General features: G+C 40.4%; 2 protein-coding genes across 2 annotated transcripts in view; one reads left to right on the plus strand and one right to left on the minus strand.

Moving 5' to 3' along the window:
- The window catches only part of DAP3 (death associated protein 3), a 35,760-nt gene extending 25,082 nt beyond the window's left edge, over nt 1-10,678 (minus strand). The window contains exon 1 of the mRNA XM_012658672.1: nt 10,626-10,678. The gene's annotated coding sequence lies outside the window, so the exon portion shown is untranslated. The remainder of the gene's footprint in view (nt 1-10,625) is intronic.
- A 753-nt stretch (nt 10,679-11,431) lies between these two features.
- ASH1L (ash1 (absent, small, or homeotic)-like (Drosophila)) overlaps nt 11,432-23,344 on the plus strand; it is a 215,715-nt gene continuing 203,802 nt past the window's right edge. The window contains exon 1 of the mRNA XM_012658674.1: nt 11,432-11,783. The gene's annotated coding sequence lies outside the window, so the exon portion shown is untranslated. The remainder of the gene's footprint in view (nt 11,784-23,344) is intronic.

Consider the following 23,344-nt stretch of genomic DNA (forward strand, 5'->3'; position numbering starts at 1 on the left):
ACTATTCCATGGTATTATGCTACAATTTGTTTAACCACTCATCCACTGAAGGACATCAGGGTTATTTCCAGTTTTTGGCTATTATGAATAAGAAAATATGAACATTTATGTACATATTTTTGTGTGAAGAGAATCACAGATTCTTAAGATTAAGCTGACTTTGTCTAAGAATTGAATTAATTCAGAACTAAATTAGTGCTACATTGATCTTAACATTAATCACTGAGTATTTTTCAGAAATAGGCTCTATAATAAAAAATTTATAGGAATTATCTCACAACAATCATTATTATTCCCAGGTAAAAATAAGTATGGCTAGATTAAATAACTCCAAGGGTATATAGCCTGAAATGGGGCAGTCTTCGAACTGAAGTTTATATTTGACTCTAAAGCCTTTTCCATTAGCCACTGTCTCTGCTATAATGTCAATCATCAGATGCCTAAACATTTCCAGTGATGGGAACTCACAGGCAGTCGATAGGATTTTCAAACAGCTTTTACTAAAAATTTTTCAGTAGTTTGAGGTAAAATTGTCTCTTTGTAGCTTCCATTTACTGTTCCAGTCTTTCTCTTTGGTTTTACAAGTCATCGTCCACATGACAACTTTTCAAATATTGAAGGTAATCATGCCCTTTGTTTTTTTTTTGCTGGGTAAATGTCTCCAGTTTTTTAAAGCAATTTTCATGCAATAGAAGTCCCTTTTCTATATTACCTCGATACTTTTCAGGCGTGATCTATCCTTTCCCTGATTTTAGATATTGTTTCCAAGAGTGACTATTTTGTAACTCCATCACGCCATTGCTTCATACTGAGAACACATCACCAGTCCTTTAAAAAATATACTGCAATAAGATGAAATGACCTTTCATTAAAATAAATAAATAAATAAATATACTGCTATATATCAAAATCTCATCAATCTTTTTGGTCAAAATTGCAAGATGATCTCACACTTCATATGGAAATACAATAGACCTAGAATAGCCCTAACAATCTTGAAAAAGAACTAAGTTGGAAGGCTCAGACATCTTGATTTCAAAACTTACTACAAAGGTACAGTAATCAAGATAGTGTAGTATTGGCATACATCTATAGATCATATATGTCTAAACTGTATGTCTATAGATCAATGGAATTGAGATGAAAGTCCAGAAATAGGCTAGGCATGGTGGCTCACGCCTGTAATCCTAGCACTCTGAGAGGCGGAGGCAGGCGGATCGTTCGAGCTCAGGAGTTCGAAACCAGCCTAAGCAAGAGCGAGACCCCGTCTCTACTAAAAATAGAAAGAAATTAATCGGACAACTGAAAATATATAGAAAAAATTAGCTGGGCATGGTGGCGCATGCCTGTAGTCCCAGATACTGGGGAGGCTAAGGCAGTAGGATTGCTTAAGCCCTGGAGTTTGAGGTTGCTGTGAGCTAGGCTGACACTACGGCACTCTAGCCTAGGCAAGAGAGTGAGACTCTGTCTCAAAAAAAGTCCAGAAATAAACTCTTACATCATGGTCAATTGATTTCCAACATGAATGTCAAGACAATTCAGTAAACAGTCTTTTAAACAAATGGTGCTGGTATCAAGCAGAGTTCTATGGAAGAATGAATATAAAACAAAAAAGAAAGAAAGAAAAAAACAAATGGTGCTGGGACAATTGGATATTCACATGCAAAAGAATGAAAATGGACCCCTCACTCATGTGATACACAAAAAATGGACTCAAAATAGATCATTGATCTAAATATAAGAGCTAAAACTGTAAACCTTTTAGAAGAAAATAGAGGAATAAATCTTGATGACTTTGGGTTTTACAATGGTTTTTAGATATAATATCAAAAGCACAAATGATAAAAGTAAAAAATAGATATGTAGATTTCATCAAAATTAAAAACTTGCCAGGTGTGGTGGCTCAAGCCTATAATCCCAGTGCTTTGGCAGGCCCAGGCAGGAGGATGACTTGAGCCTATGCGTTTGAGAACATTCTGGGCAACATAGTGAGACCCCCATCTCAAAAAAAAAAGAAAAAAAAGGAAAAATTAGTTGGGTGTGGTGCCATGTGCCTGTAGTCTTAGCTACTTGAGACGGAGGCAAGAGACTTGGTTAAGCCCAGGAATTCGAAATTGCAGCGAGCTATGATCATGGCACTACATTCCAGCCTGGGCAACAGAGTAAGATCCTATCTAAAAAAACCTCCCAAAACAAAAAGAGCAAAAAAACTTGTGCTTCAAAGGGTACCATCAGGAAACTGTTAAGGCAACTTTCAGAATGGGAGAAAATATTTGCAAGTCACATATCAGATAAAGAACTTATATCCATAATATATAAAGAATTCTTACAACTTAGCAATAAAAAGACAACTCTATTCAAAAATCGGCAAAGGATTTGAACAGGTATTCAAATGTGTCCAGAATTTTCTTATAAATCATATGATTGATTAGTGGTTGCAAGAGGATAGGAGAGGGAGAAATAGGGAGTGACTACTGATGGATTCTTTTGAGGGTGATAAAAACGTTCTAAAAATAGTGGTAATAGTTGTACAACTCTGTGAATATATTTTAAAGAAGGTGAATTTTATGGTATGTGAATGATATCTCAACAAAGCTGTTATTTTAAAATGTTGCTTTTTAGCCATATTAGAAGAACAGCAGTAGCAACAGCTAACACTCACTGATTAATACGTCAATGTGCTATGTATACATTACATGCTTTATGCTATTTTATTGTCATAGCATCTTTTGAAGCACTGTTATCAGCTATAGCTGCATAACAAAAATATCATAAAACTTGGTGGGTTAAAACAATAACTACTTATTATTGCTCACAAGTTTACAGCTTTAGGTTGGCTGGTCAGTTTGTTTGCTCTGGGCCAGGTTTGGCTATCTCTGTTGAACTGGTCTAGGCTGGCCTCACCTAGAATGATTGATTCTGTTCCACACTGTCATACTCTAGCAGCATGAGCTGGACTTGTTTTCATAGTGGTGGCAAAGGCCCAAGAGAGTGGAAACATTTAAGACCTCTTGAAACTTAGGCTCAGAATCAGCACAGTAACACTTTTGTCACATTCTATAGCAGCCCTTTCTAGGTCAACCCTGACAAGGGGTGGGAAGTAGAAATTACAAATCACTTCTTTTTTTTTTTTGAGACAGAGTCTGACTGTGTTGCCCGGGCTAGAGTGCCATGGCGTAAGCCTAGCTCACAGCAACCTCAGACTCCTGGGCTCAAGAAATCCTTCTGCCTCAGCCTCCCGAGTAGCTGGGACTACAGGCATGCGCCACCATGCCCAGCTAATTTTTTCTATATATTTTTAGTTGTCCGATTAATTTCTTTCTATTTTTAGTAGAGACTGGGTCTCGCTCTTGCTCAGGCTGGTTTTGAACTCCTGAGCTCAAACAATCCGCCCACCTCGGCCTCCCAGAGTGCTAGGATTACAGGTGTGAGCCACCGCGTCTGGCCTGAAATTACTTCTTTATGAAAGGAGCTACAAAATCATAAATTTACTGACGTGGAAACCACTGTACAATTAGAATATGGTCCAGTTTGGATGTAAACATTGTAAAGGAAAAACTGTTTCCTCTACTCCCAATACTTCTGACACCAAATGTGTGGGTTTTCTACACACAAAGCAATTTTCCAATTCTCTGTGGATACCAATGGGGTATCCTACAATTCAATCAATTCTGACACGATCTACCTGGTGTTAGCTTTGGATCCCACAAATAAAGGGCTCAGTCCCACCAGACACCCCCCACCATTTCAGATGCCAGTCACAAATCATAGGTCATCAGCTTACTCACTGACTTGGTTACATATTTGGGATACCTACAACCCCCTCTTCAAGTTCAATAATTTGCTAAAATGACCCAGAGTACTTAGGGAAACATTTTACTTACATTTACTGGTTTATTATAAAGGATGTTATTGTAAAGTATACAAATGAACACCCAGATGAAAGGTACACACGGTGAGGTCCAGAGGGGTCCTGAGGGCAGGAGCTTATGCTGTTATGGAATTCAGGGTGTGTTCTTGGCACGTGGATGCATTCAATAACCCAGAAGCTCTCTAAATCCCATAGTTTAGATTTTTATGGAGGCTCCATCATGTAGGCATGATTGATTGTTAACTCAATCTCCAGCCCATCTCCCCTCCCTAGAGGATGGGTGGTAGGGCTGAAAATCCCAAACTTCTAATCATGGCTTGGTCTTTCTTGTGACCAGTTCCCATCCTGAAGCTATTCAGAAGCCCATCAAGAGTTGCCTCCCTAGGCCGGGTGCAGTGGCTCAGGCCTGTAATCCTAGTACTCTGGGAGGCCGAGGCGGGAGGACTGCTTTAGTTCAGGAGTTCAGGACCAGCCTGAGCAAGAGCAAGACCCCATCTTTACTATAAATAGAAAGAAATTAGCCAAACAACTAAAAATAGAAAAAATTAGCCGGGCATGGTGGCACGTGCCTATAGTCCTAGCTACCCAGGAGGCTAAGGCAGGAGGATTGCTTGAGCCCAGGAGTCTGAGGTTGCTGTGAGCTAGGCTGACGCCACGGCACTCTAGCCTGAGCAACACAGTGAGACTCTGTCTCAAAAAAAAAAGAGTTGCCTCACTAAAAGAAAAGATGTTCCTCTCACTCAAAACATTCCAAGGGGTTTAGGAACTCTGTGTCGGGAAGACCACACAGTAAGATGAAATTTGTGTCAAAGACCAAATACTAGAATAAAAGATGCTCCTAGCATCCCTATCATTCAGGAAATTACAAGAGTTTTAGGAGCTCCGTGTCAGGAATCAGGGTCAGAGACCAAATATATATTTCTATGTCATACATGGTTATTGGACTTAAAAGCCCACATTCTTCATCACTGAGATATTTCCTCCTAGGCAACCTTAATCCTTCATCATGCAGCTATTTGTTGATTTTGATATTAGCTAAGTGAATTACTAAAATTCATTTAAATAATTTTGCAATTTATTTCAGTTTGTTGAAATTTTATTAATAAAAATTTTTATAAGTTTACGGTTTTTAACATTTACTAAATAAAGTTAATTAATGAGAACTAAAAGCTGTTTTGATAAAGTTTTAAATCAGAAATTATGGCCAGGTACAGTGGCTCATGCCTATAATCCTAGCATTCTGGGAGGCCAAGGAGGGAGGATTGCTTGAGGCCAGGAGTTTGAGACCAGCCTGGGCAACATAACTATAAAAAAAATTTAGCTGGACATGGTGGTAAGCGCCAATAGTCTTAGCTACTCCGGATGCTGAGGCAGGAGGATAGCTTCAGCCTAGGAGTTCAAGGTTACAGTGAGCTATAATGGTGCCACTGCACTCCTGCCTGGGCGACAGAGTGAGATCCTATCTCAAAAAAACAAAATTAACCTAAAAACAGTGGATCCCCAGCCTCAACAACATACCTAAATCTATTTTGGGAATGTTTGATAAATAATTTGGTTTCTCATATGAGTACCTTTCTCATAATCTCTACAGGAGAAAATGGCATTGTAATAAGCTTGCAAAGGTCCCCTTTCTTTTTGAGCCCAAGTTTTCTCTCTGTAAAATAGGCATTGAACTAGAGCAGTGTTTCTGCAGACTTTTTTTTTATTTCAGCCTATTATGGCGGTACAGATGTTTAGATTATGTATGTTGCCCTTGCCTCCCCACTCCCCCTCATTTTTTTTTAAATAATAAAACTTTTAGCAAGCTAAGAGCAATTTATGATACCAACATATAAAACAGATAAAAAGGTTGTGCTTAGTAAAGGCAGGAGGAGGGAACGTCTGCTTTGAGTTCCCCTTTCCTCTGCCTCTTAAAGCACATTGGAAAAAACCTAGGGTTCCAAAAAACTCAAGTAAGTAAGACAGCAAAAGCTAACATTTACTGAACACTTTTTATGTGCCAGTCACTGTTCCAAGTGCTTTATGTGAATTAACTCATTCTGTCTTCAAAATAATACTATAAAGTAGGTACAGTCGTGTGCTACATAATCTTATGGACCATAAGATTACAATACTGAATTTTTATCCTGCCTTTTCCATGTTTAGATACACAAATACCATTGTGCTACCACTGCCTACAGTATTAGCACAAGTAACATGCTGTACAGATTTATAGCCTGGGAATAATAGGCTATACCATATAGCCTAGGTGTGCAGTAGGCTATACCATCTACCTTTGCGTAAGTACACTGTATCATATTCGCATAAGTACAAAATCGCCTAAGGATGCATTTCTCAGAACGAATCCCTATCAGGTGACACGTTACTATACTATTAGCTCCCATTTATAGACAAGGAAACAGAGAGGCAATTATAGCAGAATGGTTAAAAGCATGGGCTCTAGAATCTAACTGCTGGGATTTGAAATCTCTCTTCCACTTTATAGCTGTGTGACCTTGAGCAAATTACTTAAACTTTGTGTGTCCGTTTCCTCATTTGTAAAACGGAGATAATGATGGTATCTGAATATAGGATTATTATAGAGATTAAATAACTTGTAAATACTAATTTATTACTACTACTAAGTCTCTATCCAAGTTTACATAGTTACCAAGTAGAAGAGCTGGGCTTTGAATTCAGGGAGTCTGGAGTGTGTATTTCTATTTTGCTAAAAGGCAGTCACCTAAAACATGAGTTTAACGTCTTGGTACAGGCATCCCAAATCTGAAGTGCTCCAAAATCCAAAACTTTTGAGTGCAGATGTAACACTCAAAGGAAATACTCATTGGAACATTTCAGATTTTAAAATTTGGGATGTTCAACCAGTAAACATAATGCAAATATTCCAAAATCTGAAAAAGATCCAAAATCCAAAGCATTTCTAGTCCCAAGTATTTGGATAAAGAATACTCAATCTGTAGCCAAACAAAAATCTCAAAGATCTTCCCTTATTAAATAAAAAATTATTTACAAATGATTATGCTTATATAGCATTTACCCCTAATTGTCAATCCTGACCATATTCTAGTAAATTTTATCTTAAAAAAATTCTTTTAACATTTGAAACCTCATTTTAAATCAAACCAGGACCCCAATATGGCATCAGCAGTACCAGTGAAGTAGAAGAAACTCATGGCTGTCAAACTAGGGGAGCTGCCAAACTGGATATTAATATGGGATTTCACCTCTAAAGGCACTGTGGCAGTGTTACAAAGAGGTTACTACAGGTATTACAAATACATCAATGAAAGGGAGCTTCAATGGGATTTCTCTGGTGTTGGCAGCTCATGTGCTTTGCAGCTTCTGCCTTTCTTTCTTTTTTTTAAGAGACAGGGTCTCACTCTGTCACCCCGGTTGGAGTGCGGTGGCCCAGTCATAGCTCACTGCAGCTTTGAAATCCTGGGTTCAGTAAGCCTCCTGTCTCAGCCTCCCAAGTAGCTAGGACTACAGGTACCTGGCTAATTTTTTTTATTGTTTTATTTTTTGTAGAGAAGGGGCCTCACTATGTTGACCAGGCTGGTCTGGAACCCCTGGCCTCACGCAATCTTCCCATCTCAGTCTCCCAAAGTGCTGGGATTACAGGCATGAGCCACCGGGTCCAGCCAGCTATTGCCTTTCTTATAAGAAATTCAAACATGAGCAGCTACAGGAGTGCCAATGGAAGCAGGGCCAGTGTGGAGGGTCACTCTACATTCCAGACTGTGACCTCCTTGACCTGGAACTCCTTCATGAGGACGTTTGATCATTGCTGAATCCTTTCATAGTCTTTCTTTTTTTTTTTTTTTTTTTTGAGACAGGGTCTCACTTTGTTGCCCAGGTATGAGGGCAGTGGCTCATCATAGCTCACTGCAACCTCACACTCCTAGGCTCAAGCAATCTTCCTGCTTCGGCTTCCCGAGTAGCTGGGACTATAGGTGAGTGCCACCACATCCTGCTAATTTTTCTATTTTTTTGTACAGAGGGTGTTTCATTATGTTGCTCAGGCTGGTCTTGAACTTCTAACCTCAAGCAATCCTCCTGCCTTGGCCTCCCAAAGTGCTAGGATTATAGCTGTGAGCCTGGCCCCTTTCATATTCTACTTGAGCATTGATGCCCAGTAAAGGATGACTGGTGTGTGGGAAAAAAGGTTTATACTAAAGAGCTCTCCCTCTTTATATTGCATTTAGACAACTGCCCAACAAGGAAGCATCATGAAATAAGTGTTTAATTACTTCTATTCTAGTGGGGAAATTCTGAGGGCAGCTCAGGTAAACTGCAATATAGCAATGTAAAAGTCTATCTGTCTATTTACAGCTTAAGGACTGATGTCAGGAAAAGCAGAGCAGTAAGGAAATACTGGACATCTTAGGCAGCTTTATTCAGTGTTTATCACTTTGCTTGAGGACGATATTGAGTTAAACCATGCCCTCATTTAAATTAAAGCACAAAACCACAATCCAAGGCAGACTACTTTGGAGATTAGCCATGATTTGGCTCCTCTTAGGTATTAGTTTCCTATTGCTGCTATAACAAATTATCACAAACTTCGTGGTATAAAACAACAAAAATTTATAATCTCATAGTTCTATAGTTCAGAAATCTGAAATCAAAGTGTCAGCAGGGTTGCATTTCTTTATGGAGGCTCTTGGAGTCTCTTTTCTTGTCTTTCCTGGCTTCTAGAGGCTGCTTGCCTCACGGCTCCCTTTCATCTTCAAAATCTGCAATGGCTGGTTGGAGTTTTTCTTGCATTGCATTACTCTGGCACTGACTCTTCTGTGTCTCTCTTCTATCTTTTAAGGACTCTTATAATTATAATAGGCCTAGCTGGACAATATAGAATAATTTCCTTATTTCAAATCAGGTGATTAGCAACCTTAATTCCATCTGCATCCTTATTTCTCTCTTGTTATGTAACACAACATATTCACAGGTCCCAGGGATTAGGACGTGGACATCTTTGGGGAAACCAGTACTCTGTTTTTCATACCTGTGTTGGTTCAAACAATTCAGGGTTCATTCATTCAGTGAGGTCAGTTTATTGAGCACCTACTATATTTTAGTCTCTGGCAGGCTCTGGGGCATACACAAAAGAACAGAATACTATCTTATTTACCTACACTTAGATAATAATTTATGAATCGATTTAGTTATTAAAAGCTACTTGAACGCAGAGACCATAAGTAACTTTCTTTATATACTGGTGTAGTGAAATTTCATTAAAAGTACTTTTTCTTTGAAGCATAGGCAATCATGCTACTGATGAGAAATTTTATTATAAAGGCAATGTGGTATAGGGAAAAAAGTTAGGTTTTTAAGACACAGGCAAATTAGAGTCTAAAGATCAAGTTACTAGACTTCTCTGGGCCTCAAGCTTCTCTTCTGTAAAACGGGGGTATGATTATCTATCTCGAAGTCTTGTTTACTAGAAAGATTAAACAAGAACTCATGTTCTCCTGGCACAGTGGTCCACAAACGTTATTTCTATTTCTTTTCTGATATTTTAAGACTCTAATATTCATTTCAATATTTCCATGACTTGCTTTGTACTAGACTGTAAAAGCATGTAAATAAAATGTTAGACATAGTCCCTGCCCTCAAATAAGGTTGTTGGTAGCGTAACACAATTGCATGCATGAAGCATTAAAGAAAGATCAGTGTAAACCTAAGTGGGCTCTATGAAAATATTGGGACTTGGTTAGGAACAGTAAACATATAATGGGGTAATCAAGGCTGATTTCCTCTTTACTGTGAAAAAACAAAACAAGCAAATAAAACTTAATCCATATATTGTAAGGGGGAAATTTAGGACTGTCTACTTGAATTTTAGAGCTTGAATGGGCTTTTGAGATCAATCTAGTATGGCAATTTTCGAATTATTTACTGGATCCCTAGGAGTCCACATATGTGACAGAAAGGGAAACCCAAGTAGATCCTTCCCTTAATTTATTCTGCGTTACCCTTTGGGTGAAAGTAAAAACTACTAGATTAAATAAACTTTGGAATTATCTATTATTACTATTACTATTACTATTATTACTATTATTCTAATAGTCCATAGTCTTCCTGAATTGAATCATCAAATGTCAGGAGTTTCGAAAAACAAGTATTTAGTAACCACAGGAATCTGACAGAACTAGATTTGCATTGTTTTATTAACGATTTGGAAGGATAGAATACAAACTACCAATTACACCCACAAACCTTATCAACTACTGTAAATGATAACATAATAATATTCCGCACTTTCCCTATGCCTAGGAGCTAATTCTACTTGACATATATTATCTTATTATTTCATACATCAACCCTGATGGCATATTTGGAGTTGATTAATTTTTATGTACAGTTTTTGATAAAGAACTAAGAAAAATAACTTGCTGAAGGACATACAAGACATGGGAGACCGAATCCAGAACTGAATTAGAAATACATGGTTTCTTCATCTTCTAATATCAGGCTGCCTAAAGAGGTTAAAGATACATCTACCATCCCTGAAAAGTGTGTAAAGGGCAAAAAAATATTGTTTCGTACGAAATTCAAGAAATCTGAGCTGGGCTAACAACAAGAAGCAGACCACCACTCTGGTTCTTCCGTGGGACCCAGGCTGACAACTGAGAGCCCGGGAGGAAGCCCCCAGGGCGCCAGTCCTGCTGGCCTCACTCCCTACCTCATGGAGGCTCGGAGAACCACTCCTTTCCCCTATAGGTCCAACCCCCGTGCAGGTCCATTTCCTCACCGTGAGTCGCAGACTAGTTCTCCTGACGTGAAGACCGGCAGACACCGACAGAGGAAGACTTCAAGGCGCCCGTTCCACAACTGCGAAGAAAGCTCGGGTGGTACGGCAGGAAGAACTCAACGCGCAGCCGCCGCGGCCTCCAACCACCGGCCATGAGAGGGGCGCGAGGCAGACTTGTTGGCCGCGGCCTAGAGGAGGACGAGGAGGGAGACTAGCCTCAGCGCCGCGGCGAGGAGCCTAGGGAGATAGGTTGTCCTAGGTCTCTGCTCTTTACTCTGGTAATTACAGTCATAACAGCAAGCTCTATCCGCTTTTGCCTGTCCTTTTCTCCCCCGCCCCTGCAGCCGAAGGGAATGGAACAGTCTCGCGGGGGGGATTGTGGGAGGCGCACGCGCGAGGAGGTGGAGGGTTGGGGGGGGCTGGTGGAGGAGGAGGTGGAGGAGGCGGCGGCGGCGGCGGCCGTGGCGGCGGTTGGTGGCCGTGGGGGCGGGGAACGGGGGGAGGAAAGAAGAGGAGGTGGAGGAGGAGGCGGCTCGGGCTCGCGCCGCTGAAGGTACGCGTGAGGGCCTGTGCCCGAGCCGGCTTGACAGGGGCTGAGGGGGGAGTGGGGACCGCGCGAGGAGGTGCCCCCGAGCGAGAGCGTACGGGCTGGCTGGCGCGCGGGAGCTGGGCGGCCGAAGGTGGCGGTTGGTGGGAGCAGCGAGCGACGAGCCCAGAAACACTCATACGCGTGGGGACGGGCGTGCGCGCTCCGCGGCCAGAGTCGGGTGTGTGTGGGGGACAGTGGGGGAGTACGCGAAGAGGGAGGAGTGGGAGGTGGGGGGGCACGAGGCGCCCTTCGCTCCCTCCCTCCCGAGGAGCTGCCGCCGCCGCCGCCGCCGCTGCCGCTGCTCCCGCCGCCATTTTGGGTTCGCTTTGCGGAGGGGGAGACGATCCCCGTCTCGGTTGCGGGACCCGCCTCCCCTCAGTTTCCCCCTTTAGCCCTACACCTTTCCCTTCTCCTCTCTCGCATTTCCGCCAGTCCGCTTACCCGCTGGCCGCCTCCTGACAAGCGGGAGGGATCCGCCGTGGACCAAGGGAAGCGGAGGAGCCTGGCGGCCACCCCCTCTTCCCTACTTCCCTGCACTCTCATCGCTCTCTGCCTCGGCCTCTGACACGGTGAGTAGAACGGTTTGGGCAGGCCTTTAGGCCTAAGTACTCTCTCAGCGATTCAGTCCTTGGCTTCCTGGGAGCTACTGTCATCTCCCGGACCTGGACCTTCGGGGGAGCGGTGGTAAGATGGGGGAGGGGAGAGTAGGGAAGGGGATCCTAAGCTTACCGGGAAGTCCCTCCAGGCGGGGGTGAAGGGGTGTCCCTGACAAGCGGACTCCTGGCTTGGGGGAGGGGGCTGGAAAGTGAGCGAGTGGAGGCGGAGTCGGCTGTGCCCCTGACAGATTAGTTTGTGTATATAGGCATGATCGGAGCCTCCCCCATGGTCCGGTTTGTGTCTCTTTAGGGGGTAGGAGTGGTAAGGGAAAGATCAGAGGGTAGTTTACCTGTGTGACAAGGTCTGTGGTGTCCCTGACACCTTGAGCTGTAGGTAGGAACAACAGAGTGATTTCAGTGTTACAAGTTTAATAAATGTAACTGGTTAGTTTGTACATGGAAAGACATGTTTTTGGTTTAGGAGACAGATGGTCTGTTGGTGTGTAGCGGCTGTGTTTGTGTGTGTATGCAAGGATGGAAAGTGTTCCGGAAGAGTTTGCTTGTATTTGTATAAGTGTAACGGAGTTCCCCTTGTAAGTTAGCTTATTTTTTAAATAAGTGTTGGGATGTTCCCTGCAGGTTATACGTGTGTGTATTTTAGGGATTGGGGGCATCTAGTTACTTGTTGGGAAAGAACAGTAATGGTCGTATTCTATATAACATTTGTGTGTGGGATCAAGGAGGGGAGAAACTTGGCGTACGTAGCCAGTTGTGGTCTTAAGAATAATTTGTGCCTTTGAATAGAGTGAATTGTGTAAATGTGAAGGCCCTGAACATCTCTAACAGTAATTGCTACAAGGCTTTAAAGAATGGGTGGTCTTTTTCGTTGACACGGGTTTATATACACTTTGTAATAAAAATGCTCTTTCAGTTTCTTTGTGCTCTTAAATCTCTGAAAATGGTAGGATGTTTTCTCACATTTTACAAAATAGGAAACTGAGGCATAAAAAGATAACTTTTCCAAGGTCACAAGTTAAATTACTGACAAAGTTGAGACTATAACAAATATTTTGACTACCAATACAGTAGTATATTGACCGTACCGTGGCATCTCGGGAGGTGTTTGTTGGCAAATCAGAGCATATCAGAAAGATAGGGGGCACATATTACTGGTTGGATTCTATTTGGAAGAGACCAACTGTGAGAGATATGTACATGGAACGCATGTTGTCTTTGGCCAGTGCGACCTGTAAAGTGGATATCCATAACTATATTATCTTGTGTTTGTGGAGGAAGCAGAGCGTTTCTGACACTTTAGCTTGTTATGTTTGAGAGGGAGGGAGTGCTTTCACAGCTTAACTTGTACCAGAGCAGCTGCATGGGTGCTGATGGCTTAACTTTACATCTATTGGAGGAAGGATCCTTTTTCATTCGTTCAACAAATATTTATTGACTGCCTGTTCAATAAATGGTCCGTGCCTTGGAGTGAGAATAATCAGAGTGTTCCTGTAAATATCCTGGGTATATATGAGGGGAATTGTCTTAACCGTAGTGTGTATTAAGTTGAGTGAGGCAGATAAGTCAGTGTGGAATTAAAACCAGAAAACCTTCACTAAAAGTCTTTACAGTTTGGAGGAAATTTAGGTCTTCCAGAGAGTTTAATATGGAAGGATGCAAGAGTATTTAAGAATCTAACAGAGTGGCTGGTTTATGATAGATTGTGCATTCTTTGCCCTTTTTTAGGGGGGTACATTTATGAGTAAACTGTTTTTGGGATATGGGATTTGTTGATATATGTATTTGTGGATATTGGAACTTCTTGGCTGGGCTGAAGGAATTCTTCGAAAGACTAATTTTATAGTAAAGATCCCCTCTTATGAATATGAAAGAAGAATGCATGAACTAAGACAACTGTATTCCTCTGGAAAGTGTAATGTTTCTTGATATGCTAGATTAATGGTTCTTAAAGTTTTTTGGAGGTCACTTATCCTTCTGAGAATCTGATGAAAGACACTGGGCTTTCACGTTAGAAAATGAACATAAGCACAATCAAGTGATTTATGCATACAATTTCAGGAACTTAAACTGTAATGAAATAGAATCAATTTTTATTAGGTCTCATTTGAAAGTCTTTTTTTTTTTAAGTTTTATTTAGGATGTGGAGATGTTGGTATGAGCTTAAGGTGGAAGATTCTATGATAGTATTTGAGCATGTTGACAGGAGAACTTTAGGATCCAGGTTTTTTTATTTATTCTTTTTATTCTTCCCAAACTTATTTCTGCAGTTAGTACACACTTCTGAGTTAGGTGATAAAGGAACATAATGTAACACAAGTATCTGTGGCTTTATTTTTTTTTAGTATCTTTTTATTCTCAAACTCTTGAGAAGTAGACTCATCTTCCAGTTTTGCATTGGGACTGAGGTAGTTTAAACTTCATTTCTTGGAGTTTAGCTTAGTTGTAACAAACACTGAGTTAATCCTATGCAGGGGACACAATGATGAATAGTGGATGAATAATATATGGCCTCTGTCTTTGAAGAGATTCTAATCCATTTCAATCTATGAATTGTATGATGGGGGCTCTCAAAAGGACAAGGAGGAAAGCATATTCCTAGAAGTTGAAATTTCATTAGTTAATTGCAAAGAGTTTTTGTCTTTACTTATTCTTAGGGATGAGTATAAAGTGTTCACACTCTATGTAACTTTGTAGTTAAAAAATGTGTTTTGGTAGCATCTGATGTTTTTGGATAAAAGAACTATTGGTTTGGAAAGGAGGCAAGTATCGTTTGTATTCCTTGTTTTGGTATATATTTCTATAGTGAGTTTATATAAAAAGGTCTTAATGTCATTTTGGGGTATATATACATCTAGAAAACTCTTGTGGGGTAAAATCTAGTAGCATTTGATAGGCTACCCATGAATCTAGTACTGGAAATTAAAAATTATTACTGCATTTTTAAAAGAGCAAAAAATTTAGAAAGGTGTTTTAATAGGGCAGATTACAGAATTCAGTAAGAAAATGGAGAGATCTTATGAAAAGTGATCTGATTGTCTCTTCTCTGTATTGGCATGGCCCTTGTGTAAGAATATTACATAAATTTATGAAAAGTTTAATATTTTCTCCAATTTTTATCGAGTAGTAGATTCATGGTAGGTTTTTTCCATATTGTATATGCTATATATGTGCGTATAGTGCATATATATATATATGTGCATGCATACGTATAGAGTCTCTTTTTTTTTGAGATAGAATCTCACTCTTTTGCTGGGGCTAGAGTGCTGTGGCGTCAACCTAGCTCACAGCAACCTCAAACTCCTGGGCTCAAGCGATCCTACTGCCTCAGCCTCCCGAGTAGCCAGGACTACAGGCATGTGCCACCATGCCCGGCTAATTTTTTCTGTATAGTTTTAGTTGTCCAATTAATTTCTTTCTATTTTTAGTAGAGACGGGGTCTCGCTCTTGCTCAGGCTGGTCTCGAACTCCTGAGCTCAAACAATCCACCCGCCTCGGCCTCCCAGAGTGCTAGGATTACAGGCGTGAGCCACCATGCCTGGCCTATAGAGTCTCTTAATATGTGTCAGATACTTAACAATTTAAAAAAATGCTTGAGTAACCACAGAAAATGAATCAGGATCTTACAGTGTCAATGGAAAAAGGATTTTCATGTCCTGTTCTTGAGTTGTATTCTGAAATACACTACAGAACATAGCTTCCCAATATCTTGCTAGGTACTATGTCTTTACAGTATTAGCAGTTCCACTTGAGGCTTTATTCTAAGTTTTCCTCCATGCCTTATTGATGGAGAATTGGCCACCTTCATTCCTGCCCAAGATGATCTGCCAGCACACGGTGGAGAAGTCTTACCATGCGTGTAAGACTGGTGGAGGTGGTCTCCATTAAAAATGACTGTACTTTCAAGGATCATTTCTGTAGTTTGTTAAAGTAATTTCATATTGCCGCTCGAGTTATGTGTATTGGTATGAGTCTTTTAAAGGGAATATACAGCCTTACTGTAATCTCTTGTGTGATCTGCTTTGTGCTAGCCCTTCTAGTAGCATGAGATATCTTAAACCTGGCTGCCACAAGAAAGGGAAATACAACTCGCTTATTTTTCTTTTGTTATGAGATGCTGCTAGTTTCTTTTATCGTTTTCCTTAAAATTAGTTGTAGTATTTTATCCTTACATTCTTTTATATGAAGAGGTTGGATTTTCTTGCTTGTTATTCGTCACCTTAGTTAATAACTGTCGATCTTATGTTTCATGTTTTAGAAATCACTTTTTTAGTGACTGCCTCACTGGGGGTGTTACTGGCAGACTGTGATGTTGACCCAAAATAATTTAAAAATTAAGGCTTCAAGTGATGACAGAAATTTAACTAATAATCTTACTGCTATTTCAGAGTTGTAGTTCCTTCTTTGAACATCCAACTTTTTCATATTTGAAGAATCTATGAAATTTTACTTTTAGTATTACTTGATTATTTATTTATTTCTAGAGCTGGGGTCTCTCTATGTTACGCAGGCCAGACTCAAATTCCTGGGCTCAAGCCATCCTCCAATCTCAGCCTCCCCAAGCTGGGACTACAGACATATGCCACCATGCTTGGCTTTTCAGATGTTTGGAATATGCAGATTTCAAACATATACAGAAATAACGAGAATAGTATAATGAGAGCTCTCATGTACTCAACATCTAGCTTCAATAGATATCACACTATTTGGCATGTACTAGCCTCTGTCCTTTCTTCGTTGCTTATTTTGAAGTGTGTCTTCCAGATGCTATATCATTTCATTCATACATACTTAAATGTATATACATTCTTTTCACTCTTAAGTGAGGAATTATTTTTCCATACTTGGTTTGTAGAACTTTTTTTTTTTTTGAGACAGGCTCTTGCTCTGTTGCCCAGACTCGAGTATGGTGGCCTTGATAAACTCACTGCAACCTCAAACTCCTGGGCTTCTCCTGCCTCAGCCTTCCAAGTTACTGGGGCTACAGGTGTATGCCATCACACTGGGCTAATTTTTCTATATTTTTTACAGAAGGAGTCTCATTCTTGCTCAGGCTGGTCCTGAACTCCTGGCCTCAAGTGATCCTCCCACCTCGGCCTCCCAAAGTACTAGGATTATAGGCATGAGCCACCATACCGGGCCAGTTTATATAACTTTTAAAGTATCAATGATAGTTGGAACTAAGCTACTTAACACCAGCTACTTCTAATCTATATTACTTGTCAATAAGGAATTCCGTCTGCCATCTAAGAAGAAATGAGGTGAATAGAAATTCATATCCCTGCTTTATATGTTTGCATTAAAAAATTTAGAATAGTTCTTATGTTAGAAAAGCTTATCAGCTTTTTCCAAATGTACTAGAGAGAAATAAAATGTTTCTTTCTTACAGTTTGTGTTTCTTTAGTCATAGTGAGTGACAAGATGCTAAGAACATTTTCTAGTTTTTAGTTTCTTTTTGATTGTCTCAAAAGAAATCACTTTGTGGTCTAGTCACCACAAAGAAATTAAACGACCCTGGTGATGTTGAACAGGAGCTGAAATTGGTCTAAAATGAGCTTGCTATTTTTTTTTTTTTTTTTTGAGACAGAGTCTCACTCTGTTGCCCAGGCTAGAGTGCCGTGGCATCAGCCTAGCTCACAGCAACCTCAAACTCCTGGGCTCAAGCCATCCTACTGCCTCAGCCTCCCGGGTAGCCAGGACTACAGGCATGTGCCACCATGCCCAGCTAATTTTTTCTATATATTTTTAATTGTCCAGATAATTTCTTTCTATTTTTTTTTAGTAGAGACGGGGTCTCGCTCTTGCTCAGGCTGGTCTCCAACTCCTGAGCTCAGGATCCGCACGCCTTGGCCTCCCAGAGTGCTAGGATTACAGGTGTGAGCCACCGTGCCCGGCCTCTTTCTATTTTTTTAGTAGAGGGGGATCTCACTCTTGCTCAGGCTGGTCTTGAACTCCTGAGCTCAAACGATCCACCCGCCTCGGCTTCCCAGAGTGTTAGGATTACAGGCGTGACCCACTGTGCCTGGCCCAGCTTGCTGTTTCAGAGAATGAAATGCACATTGTTCTGAACTTTGAAATTCTAATTGTGGGCATTCTGTGTGGACATTTGAAAATTCATACCATTGCTTATGTTGCATACCTAAATATGAACCAAGTCACAGAGCATGATTATCATGAGTAAAAACATTATAGAAAAAGAAAGTATATTTACTATTAAGTTATGCAGATGAATCAGAGTATATAGATTTTAAGTGGTTTTAATACAGTAGAATTTGGATATATATTCTTTCCTTCTACAAAAGGCTGATAATTATAGCTCAGATGAATGTGAGTTCCATCAGTAGTGAAAGTTTCATCAACTTATCTTTTGTTATATTTTGTGTTATAGTTCCACAGTAAATATGTCATGAATCTGTGACTTAATCTTCTGGTTCTACGTTTTGTTCAGTCTGTTTTCCACACTTGATAAGATAACATACCACTCTTCTCATTGAAACAGTTTTTATTTGTCCTAAGACTGCAGGAGGAGATTGTGTTAGATTATAAAGTAGCTATATTATGACTTCTTGGTATAAATGACATTTTTGAAATGTAGAGGAAACAATCCTTAAACTGAAGTTTCTTAAATTCAGCACTGCTGAAAGTGAAAGCTCCAGAGTTTAAGTATTTGCTGACACAATCTTAACAGGGCTGAAGGGAGAAAATTTAAAAGATTGTCTTTTAAAGAAGAAACTGATAAGTCTGACATTTGAGAAAATGGGGGTGGGGGCTGCATGAACCAATCATGTATAATGAATACTGGGTAAACATAGTATAAAGGTCTTCAAAGATTTGTATTTGAAGGATATAAATCTGACATAAGTGGAGATTTCCTTTAATACAGGTTGGGAAGTTAAAGTTTAGATCTGTGGTCCCCAACCTCCCAGGCCACTCCCTTTTGCGCCATCTCCACCTCACCCCCTCCCCACCCCTGTCTGTCCATGGAAAAATTGTCTTCCATGAGACCTGTCCCTGGTGCCAAAAATGTTGGGGACCGCTGGTTTATATGCAAAAGATCAAAGAGAAAGAGCCATCACTTTTTAAACCACAATGAGTTAGAGATTTAAGTGAATTTTATTTGTGTGTATGTGTTCGTTTAATTTTAAGAGGAAAAATGTCAACTGTAGAATAACAAGCCATTCGTTTGTTTATTTATTTACTCATTCATCATTCAACCAACTAACACTTTTCCAGTGCTTTTTTCATAATTATTTCTGTGCTTAGGTTTAGGGAAAAAGACATACAGTTTTTTTGCCTCAAAGGGTTCTGAGTCTAGGACTCAGAGGAACATGTTAACAAAAATATTACAACGTATACTATAAAATACATTTGTCCATTTTGGAGAGGGGAGAGTTATTAAATCTGTGGGGAGAAAGGGTTAGGATGGCTTCCTATAAGTAGGAAGAGCCAAATTTTAAAGGATAAGTGTGAGTTATTCAGTAAGACTTAAAGAGGGTATCCTAGGTAGAGGGAGATCATCTGCAGAGGTATGAAAATGAATGTAATATAGCAGGATGAGTTCACTGTAATTTGGTTTAATTTTTTATCTCAATTAATTAATTTTTTTTTTTTAGAGAGAGGGTCGTGCTCTGTCACCCAGGCTGGAGTGCACTAGCCCTATCATACATAGTTCACTGCAGCCTTGAACTCCTGGGCTCAAGGGATCCTCCTGCCTCAGGCTCCTGAGTAGCTAGGATTATTGGTGTGTGCCATCACACCCGGCTGTTCTTCCTTTCCTTCCTTTCTTTCCTTCCTTCCTTCCTTTTCTTTCTTCCTTCTTTTCTTTCTTTCTTTCTTCCTTCTTTTCTTTCTTTTTTTTTTTTTTTTAATAGATATGTGTCCCTCTATGTTGCCAAAGCTGGTCTCCAATTCCTGGCCTCTAGCAATCCTCCTGCCTCGGCTTCCCAAAGTATTGGGATTACAGGTGTGATCGATGGTGCCCGGCCCAAGTTTGTTTTAATTTGGATCAGTAAATTTTCAGTCCATTTGATCTGTGATTTCCTGTGTCTTCAGTGCTTTGTAAGGTTGGCCTTTGTACTTAGGGATCATCTATCAAATAAAGATGAAAATATGTTCAACATACTTAGGCAAACAATTATATTGTTACAATTAAAGGTAATTTCTAGCAAAGGTTAAAATCAAGAAAATATTTGGTTATGTTTTAGTTACCCATAAAATTTTTGCTAGAATATGCCCCATTCAGCATTCCAGTTAATCAGGCCTTGATTATAATAAGTATCTAGCCAAATCTAAATATGCGTAGTTAGTTTTCTTAATAATGAACAAATCTCTCAACCTCCACATTGGTATATTTCCCCTCGATTTGTTGAAAATCCCAAACAGTGATTAAGATCATGGACTCTGAAATCAGATTGATTAGGCTCAGATTCCAGTTTGCCAACTTATTGATTGTGTAATCTTGAGCAGAATACTTACAGTCTTTGGTTTCCTTAACTATAGAATGATGGTGATGGTGATACAGTAATGATAATACTTATAGAATAGAGTTGTTGGATAATTTTATGAGATAATATATGTAAAGTGCTTAGCATAGTGTGTCATATAGCAAGTGAATACAACAGCGAATAAAATAGATAAAAATCACTGCCCACATGGTGCTTATTTTCTAGCGAGTAAGATAAATATTAATAAATGGGAATTATAGCATAGCATTTTGGTGATACGTGTTATAAAGGAAACAAGGTAAGAGGATGTTGGATAGTTAGGGAAGTCCTCTGAGGCACTGACATTTGAGCAGAGACCTGAATGATATGAAGGACCCCGTGCATCTATCTGGGGCATGAGCATAAGCCCTAAGGCAGGAGTGCCTTTTGCTGTGTTCCAGAAATAGAAAAGGGCTGAAACAGTAAATAAGGTGGGGAAGAATGATAGGAGATAAGTAGAAGAGGTAGCCAGGGGTCAGATGATGTAGGGACTTAAAGACTTGACTAGTGTCTAGTTTTTTATTCTAGGTTTGATAGGAAGCTATTGGAAGGTTTCAAGCAGGTAAGTGACTTGATTCAATACGTACACGTCAAGGCAAGCGTGTGCACTTAAAAGGTGACCACTTAAAAGGCTATTGTGATAGTTGAGGCAGGAGATGATTGTGGAGTTGAACCTAGGGTGTTACCAGGCAGGTGAATTTGGGATATATTTTGAAGGTAGTGGAGACGATAACTTGCTGATAGATTGGATGTGGGGTCAAGGTAAAAGAGGAGTCAAGGATGACTTCAGGCGGGGCACAGTGGCTCATGCCTGTAATCCTAGCACTCTGGGAGGCCGAAGTGGGAGGATCACTTGAGGTCAGGAATTCAAGACCAGCCTTAGCAAGAGTGAGACCCAGTCTGTACTAAAAATAGAAAAGATTAGCCAGGAGTGGTGGTGTGTGCCTGTAGTCCCAGCTACTCGGGAGGCTGAGGCAGAAGGATTGCTTGAGCCCAGGAGTTTGAGGTTGCAGTGATCGAGGCCGACACCATGGTATTCTAGCCCGGCCAGGCAACAGAGCGAGACTGTCTCAAAAAAAAAAAAAAAAAGGAAAAATTAGCAGAGCGTGGTGGCACACACCTATAGTCCCAGCTCCTTGGGAGGCTGGGGCAGGAGGATCACTGGAGCCCAGGAATTTGAGGTTGCATTGAGCTGTGATCACACCACTGCACTCTAGCCCAGGTGACAGAGCAAGACTCTGTTTCAAAAAAAAGAAAAAAGAAAAGAAGGACTTCAGTGTTGGCCTGACCAGTTGGATGCCATTTTCTGAGATGAAGAACACTGTTGGAGAAGCAAGTTATGGGAAATGGAGAAATGAATTTGGTTTGGATATACAGTCATCCTTTGATATCTGTGGGGGATTGGTTCCAGGACTCCCCCTCCCCCCCATGACACCAAAATCCATGGATGCCTCTCTTTTATCCAAGGCAGTCCATTGGATAGTTAGTCCTTGGGATATCGGTGCATTATATATAAAATGGTGTAATATTTGTATATAACTTACACATATCCTCTCATATACTTTAAATCATCTCTAGATGACTTATAATACCTCAAACAATGTAAATGCTATATAAATAATTGTTATACTGTATTGCTTAGGAAATAATGACAAGGAAAAAAATGTACATATTCAGTACAGACACAATCATCCTTTTTTCTCCCTGCCAAATATTTTTTTCTTTTTAGAGACAGCTTCTTTCTCTGTCACCCAGACTAGAGTACAGTGGCTCAGTCACAGCTCACTGCAACCTCCAACTCCCAGGATTAGGTGATTCTTCTCCCTCAGCCCCAACCCCGAGTAGCTGGGACTACAGGCCCATGCCACCACTCCTGGCTAATTTTAAATTTTTTTGTAGAGGTGGGGTCTTGCTGTGTTGCCCAGGTTGGTCTTGAACTTCTGGGCCCAAGTGATCCTCCTGCCTTGGCCACCCCTCAAATACTTTTGATCCAAGATTGATTGAATCCATGGATGCCGAACCCATGGATACAAAGGGGGCAGAGTGTACTGACTTTGAGATTTCTATTAAGTGTTTAAGGCTGAGATATTGAATGGGCAGTTGGATGTACAAATCTGGTTTTTTTATTTGTTTGTTTTTTAAGAGACAGGGTCTTGCTCTGTGGCCCAGGCTAGAGTATAGTGGTTTATAGCTCACAGCACACTCAAACTCCCGGGCTCAAGTGATCCTCCTTCCTCAGCCTCCCAAATAGCTGGGACTACAGGTTTCAGCCACTGTGCCCACTGTGTGCATCTTGGATGTACAAGTCTTGAGGTCAGGGCAAATATAAATTTCGAGTTGATCAGTGTAGTGATGCTATTTTTTAGAACCAAGGCACTTGATTATCAAGAGGGTGAGTATAGATAGAGAAGAGATGAAGTTCTTGGGCTGAGTTATGGGATATTTTTGATATGTTGAGAAATTTGTCAAAGTTTGTTAGGGCTAACAGAGAATCTTTTGATATTTTTAGGACTACTACCTTCCTTGCTAAAAAAACCTAGCAGGTACTAACTAGTCAAGTTATAGACACAAAAATAAAGGGTTGGTGAACAAATGGCTATTTTTTTATCTGCTAAATAGCTTTTTGTCTTGGAGATCAGAAAACTCATTTTACATGAAATTAAGAACGAGAGTGCCTATTTCTACTTGATTGCTCTGGATAGATGGCTAGAATGGTTATTACCTTCCTAGCTATCCATCGTAGAGGAACCACATAAGATAAAGCATAGAAATGCAAGTTTATAAAATGAGATATCAAAAAATATGTAGGTTTTTATCCATTAACATGATAACCGTTTATGGCTTTGAAAATTTACAGAATAAGAGTGAGATCAAGCTGCCTCTTAAATTCTCATTTAGTCTATCATTGAGCATTGTCAAACCTTATTTAAAGAATCTGGCTTCGGCCGAGCGCGGTGGCTCATGCCTGTAATCCTAGCACTCTGGGAGGCCAAGGCGGGCGGATTGTTTGAGCTCAGGAGTTTGAGACCAGCCTGA

Source organism: Propithecus coquereli, unplaced genomic scaffold (assembly GCF_000956105.1).
Source record: "Propithecus coquereli isolate 6110/MARCELLA unplaced genomic scaffold, Pcoq_1.0 Scaffold59, whole genome shotgun sequence".
Taxonomy (NCBI): Eukaryota; Metazoa; Chordata; class Mammalia; order Primates; family Indriidae; genus Propithecus; species Propithecus coquereli.